This window comes from Palaemon carinicauda, chromosome 9 (genome assembly GCF_036898095.1).
Source record: "Palaemon carinicauda isolate YSFRI2023 chromosome 9, ASM3689809v2, whole genome shotgun sequence".
Classification (NCBI taxonomy): Eukaryota; Metazoa; Arthropoda; class Malacostraca; order Decapoda; family Palaemonidae; genus Palaemon; species Palaemon carinicauda.
Genome location: NC_090733.1, coordinates 102,337,003 through 102,343,645, shown reverse-complemented (window position 1 = coordinate 102,343,645; position 6,643 = coordinate 102,337,003).

The following is a 6,643-nucleotide window of genomic DNA, read 5'->3' as shown; positions in this document are numbered from 1 at the left end:
TTTAAATAATCTAGAAGAACATTAAGCTCAGACTAAATGTAGTACAATTATATTACTAAGGCAAAACCTTTGATCACATACAAACACATCATCATCCATATATCCTCCATCTCAGGTTGAATTTGCCAAAGGACCTTGATAATGATATCGACATCCGCTGCTGTTAATCGCGATGGGAAATTGTGCCATAAGTGCGTCATCCCACCATGAAAGCTTTTCAACTATGAAAGCTCTCCCATGAAAGCAGTACCATGAAAGCTCCAGCTCTCGCGGACCATTACTTCAAATGAAGAGTAAGTAATCCGACTAGCCTTTGAAGTGAGTCGGGTAGATTATACCTTCGCCATAATGGCGCCTAATATTATTCTCTCTGTGGCAATAATGAAAGGGAAGTGGCTGGGCCAAATGGGACGCAAGATGAAATAATATCTGAGGCCAAATTCGCTCTCACGCGAGAATTATATCGTTGCTTTGAAGCAATGCGATCTGATTGATTTAATGTTGACATATTCTGTGGGTTTATAAAAATCTTAAGGTCTGGTTTAAGTTGTAATGGTCTTGCTTTAACGATACCTTTTGCTTTTTCAATTCACGAAAATATTGATATTTATTCATTTGGATTCAAATGTTCAATGATACACTTATAAATTTCGTAAGGGTCTTGAGGTCGTTTATTTATCTTTTAAGGATCATGCACTATGAGGGTTTATAAATATCTCGAGGAACATTTATCTAGTTGGTAATTATCATGTTTTATAATTTATGATGGTAAACAATGAAACTTATTAACCAAATAAGGTTTAAATCTTATTTCCAGTTCTTCACCTCTTAGTCATCGTCTAATATTCTTGTTCAATCTAGAAAAATATTTTTTCATTAAGCTTAAGTGTTTAGGCAATAATTTTCTTTTTATTTGTGCACTCTTTGCATAAATATTAAATTTTGCTGAACAAAGTAGTAGCATATATATATATATATATATACATACATATACTTATATATATATATATATATATATGTATATATATATATATATATACATATATATACATATATATACTTATATATATATATATATATATATATTTATTTATTTATTTATTTATATGTATATATATATATATATATATATACTTGTATATATACCTATATATATACTTATATATACCTATACATAATGTATATTTGAATATATTTATATATATGCATAAATAATATACATATATGCTCTTATATATATATACATATATATATATATATATATATATATTTGTGTGTATTTATGCATATGCATCCCTAATGTATATATCATTACCGATATAAACAGTCACATTCATATAACAAAAACATTTCTCTCTACAAGTGAGTTTACCTATACTAAGCCTCCTTTTCCCCAGTCTAATACGCGAGCTTATGCATGAATAAGATATAAAATATGATACGGAAAAAAAAAAAAAGTAGAATCCCATAAAGCGAAAAGAAAATGAAAACAGATCCGGGCCGTCATTTCTTCGGCTTTACTTTGATTAAGGCGAAGCGGGAAAATACATTTGTATAATTCTCTCCCGGTTACTTTCCTTTTCCCCATCGCCATTCGCTTTGTTGCTTCGTCTGGTTTTCTTATTCTTTATTCTTTATTCCATTTATATAATTAACCGTCTTTTCCTCGCATCTCGATTTCTTTGTGTTTCGTCATCACTGCATATCCGCTGCAGCTTTTGTTCGCCTTTTCGTTGGTCATATTCGCCCTGTGTCGTGTTTTCTTTCATTTATTCTTCTCTATTTTTTAGCACCCTTCTTCCAAACCATTGTCATTCGTCCTTTTGTGTTTGTGGAAAGTCCTAGAAATTTTCTTTTGTTGAAATCATAACCTAAATATAGAAGATAAATATTTTTTCAGTCATTTAAAGTGTAAGAAAATCATTAAGGATAATAAATTTTGAGCTCTATCTGGTAATCCTGCAACATATGACTTCTTAGGTTTTGCGTTTTGTGGATAGACATTGTGGATTTGATTTGCCTGAATATCCAAATCACAGTTGCAATCAATATATATTATATATATTAGATAAATTTATGAATTAACTGGAATATAAATGAGCGCTGGACAACCAAATATACCTTTGTTTTCTTTGATGATGTAATCAATCATACTGCGTTGAGATGCATTGGAAATATTTACATTAACTCACTCAAGGAAAAAAGAGAGAGAGAGAGAGAGAGAGGAGAGAGAGAGAGAGGAGAGAGAGAGAGAGAGAGAGAGGTATTTTTTCCTCTAGCAAATTTTGGATATCTGTGGACACATCTGATCGTTTATGAATGATTATTATATAAAAGATAAATATTTATTAGATAGTTAAAGTATGAGGAAGAAAAAACTCTAGGTAGAAGGAATAGATTCTGGAATATCTTGATGCAGTGTAAATTTAGGCTGAAGGTATAGAGAGAGAGAGAGAGAGAGAGAGAGAGAGAGAGAGAGAGAGCCTTACCTTATTGCCTTATTCTATGTTTGTGTTCCCCCGGGTCCCTCCGTGTGAGGCACCTCGTATATCCACCAGAGAGTTGCTAATGCATCTTCTGGTGTATTTTGCATCTTCCAGTCTTGGATGGTCTGGATGCATCTTAGCTGTTTATCGAGCTTATTCTTAAACACATCTACGCTCACTCCTGATATGTTTCTTAGATGAGCTGGCAGCGCATTAAAATAGTCGCTGCATTATAGATGCGGTGCGTAGTGGATTAATGTCCTGTGCGCCCTCCTTAGTTTTCCTGGTATAGTTTTTGGCAGTATTAATCTACCTCGGCTTTCTCTTTCTGATATCTTTAGCTCCATGATGTTTTAAGTAATTCCTTCTATTTGCTTCCATGCTTGTATTATCATGTAGCGTTCTCTTCTCCTTTCTAGACTGTACAGTTTTAAAAATTGCAGTCTTTCCCAGTAGTCAAGGTCCTTAACTTCTTCTATTCTAGCAGTATAGGACCTTCATACACTCTCTATTTGAGCAATATCCTTTTGGTAGTGTGGGTACCATATCACATTGCAGTACTCGAGTGTACTACGTACATAAGTTTTGTAAAACATAATCATGTGTTTAGCTTTTCTTGTTTTAAAGTGTCTGAATAACATTACCATTTTTGCTTTATATTTGGCCAACAGTGTTGCTATTTGGTCGTTGCAAAACATAATCCTGTTTAACATTACACCAAGGTTTTTAACCGCTTCCTTGTTTGTGATAGTCTCGTTATTAGGTCCCTTGTATGCATATACCATTCCTTCTCTGTTTCTATAATTTATTGATTCGAATTTATCGGAGTTAAATACGATCCTATTTATCGCCGCCCATTCATATATTTTGTTTAGATCTCTTTGTAGTGAATTCCTATCTTCATCGCAAGTAATTTCTCTACTTATTCGTGTGTTATCGGCGAAACTTCTCACTACAGAGTTATTAACATCACAGTCTATGTCTGAAATCATAATAACAAACAGTTGGGCAGCTAATACCGTACCTTGTGGCACGCCAGATATTACCTGATCTTCATCCGATTTCTCGTTATTTGCAACCACTATCTGTATTCTGTTTTGCAGGAATTCTTTTACCCATTTTCCTATCTTTCCTACAATATTATGCTTTCTCATTGTTTTCTCTAATATATTATGGTCTACCTTGTCAAAGACTTTTGCAAAATCTAGATAGATCACATCTGTCTTTTTCATTCATCATATTTTTGTATACGTTTTCATAGTGTGCTATCAGTTGGGTTTGTGTACTTTTTCTGGGCACAAAACCGTGTTGACCTATATTAAACAAATTTTTTTTTAACCAAATGACTCATTATTTTCTTTTTTATTACCCTCTCATACACTTTCATAATATGTGATGTTAGACTAATAGGTCTATAATTGCTTGCCTCTAGTCTTGATCCACTTTTTAAAATAGGGGTTATATGAGCTAATTTATGTTTAACATATATCTCGCTTATATATACACTTTGTCTTAGCAGTATTGCAAGCGTCTTCGCGATAGTGTGTGCGGTTTTTTATAACAAAATCGCTGGAACTTCATCTGGTCCTACTGCCGATCCATTTTAAATTTCGCTTATAGCCTTGACAATATCTGCTTCATTAATATCTATATCCGGTAGATATTTAACATTTTCTTCTCTCATTTCTGTTTCATTATTTTCATTCGCAGTTCTTGGCGTGAACTCACTCTTATATTTTTCTGCTAATATGTTGCATATTTCTTTTTTTTATTCGTTAACCGTCCTTCAATTCTTAGAGGGCCTATTTCTAATCTCCCTTTATTCATCTTTTTTACATAGGAGTAAAGTACTTTAGGGTTTTTTCTTTTTTTGATATTTTGAAGTGTCCTTTCTTCTAAGTCCTTTTTTTCATTTTCTTTCGATTGTATAATCTTTTGTTCTGCATTTTCTATCTTACTTTTTATTTCCATCATTTTCCACACTTTTTTTTTCTTTTTCAAGATTTTTCTTTCACTTTATAATTTTCTGAAATAAGATCCTTCTCTCTCTTGGTATGCATGTCTGTTGTTTATTGTTTTTTTGTTTTTTTTTGGTACATATTTTTCAACAATTTTCTCCAGTATTTTGTACAGTATGTCCGTATTTACCTGTATATTATCACTTACGAATACATTTTTCCATTCTTTGTTCAGTTTTTTATTTATTTCTGGCCATTTTATATTCTTACTATAAAAATCACATTTTCCATATCCTTCCCAATGTTTTTTGCTTTGATTATCTCTGCGATCACTTGCTTTGAAATTGACTATTAATTCTATGACATTGTGGTCTGAAATTCCCGTGTTATTTACTATTATTTCTTCAACATAATTCACCTCATTCACAAATACTAATTCTAGGACATTTTCCTTTCTTGTTGGAATGTGGTTTATTTGTTGCATATTATGTTCTAATAGCATATCTTGAAGCTTTTTAAATTGCCTCTTACCTTTTGCGCTACTATTACTCTCTTTTTTTATATGTATATATATACAACCACTTTCTTCTATCCGTTCTTTTCCAATCCACGAAAGGAAAATTAAAATCTCCGGATAGGAGTATATTCCAGTGTTTATGGTTTCTACATATATCATCTATTTTTTCTATTATTGTGTCAAACTCCTTAGTATTTGGGGGTCTGTAAACTACAATATTCACTAGTTTTTCAAATTCAAATTCTACCGCAATCAATTCTCATTCTGTGTTGTTGTATTTTTCACAGATTTTTTCCTTGATTTATGTCTCTTCCATATATTGCGGTTCCCCCTTGATTCCTATTTGTTCTGTCTGATCTATATGTTTGGAAACCCTTTATCTGGTCATCACTGGCAGTCTCTTGGGAATACCATGTTTCACTTAAGTTTAATATATCTATTTTTTCAATTTGGGTTAGTTCTTCTAAGAACTCTATTTTCCTTTTAGAGTTACTCGTGACTAAACCCTCTGGATTCATCACTATTATGGTTTGTGTTTAATCCCCATTATTCAATATTGGTAATATGGATTTTGCCATGCTTCCTTCCTGTTCTGATATGATGTTCTTTTCTTCATTTCCAGGAATTCTGACATTAAAAAATCCAACTTTTCTAATATATTTGCTCTTTCGCCTTCATATTTATTTTTGTTTGTATACCTGCAATTATCCCCATATTTACACCAACCCCTGGCATTATAGATGCATTCTTTGTAGTTGGGCTCTAAATGTGCATATTTCGGTTGAAAGGCATCATATCTTAGGGCCTTTTGTGCATAGAGAGACTTATCTTGACTACGTGTAAATTGAATATACAAACAACTATTTCCAATATGTGTCAAAGAACATTCTTAGTAAAAAAGCTTGAATTCATCAACGAATACTTAAATGAGAAAAAAAAATATGCAATTTACCTCATACACAAATGAAGTTCTTAGTGAGAGGATCATCATTTCCAACACACAAAAACACACACTGGGACAAACGCACAAATATGCAAACGTGTGTAATGGGAATGAATGATGAAAAGGTTATTCCACAAAAGCATTTGAGGTCAAATGAGATGAGTAACAGTTTTATAAGAGAAGAATAAATCACATAATAGGTGAAGCGAGGAAGGCAGCATAAGGAACTGTGCAGTACATCTAAGTGTTTCTAAGTGGTGTTGATTAAAAAAAATAAACAAAAAATATATATTGTTTTCACCCTTTTGTAATATATATTTGAAGAAAATGGTATTAAAATGGTAAGAAATGTACAGTTGGGTACAGTAGTTGCTAGCACACCTCGCTCTGAAGAAGTGCACCCAGTCCACACCTATCCTGTGCGACGAGTTCCTGGCTTTGACTTCACCCACCACCTCTACTATATCTTTTTAAATCATCTGGTTTTTTTTTTGGTTTTTTTTTTTTTCCCGAGCAAAAAGGGTGACAGGATGCACTTTGGAGCATGGTGCGCCAGAGACTCTTACTGTACATACAAGAAAGTGATAAAAAGATTAACTCATGTTTTGAAGGAAAATAGTTAACGGTAGGTTGCTGACAAAGTATGCATACTGTTTTCCTTAATGATTCATAAAAATAGGACTGAAGGAATTGCGAGATAATCTAATATTAGCGAAGTTCAGTAAACCCTGTGAAAATT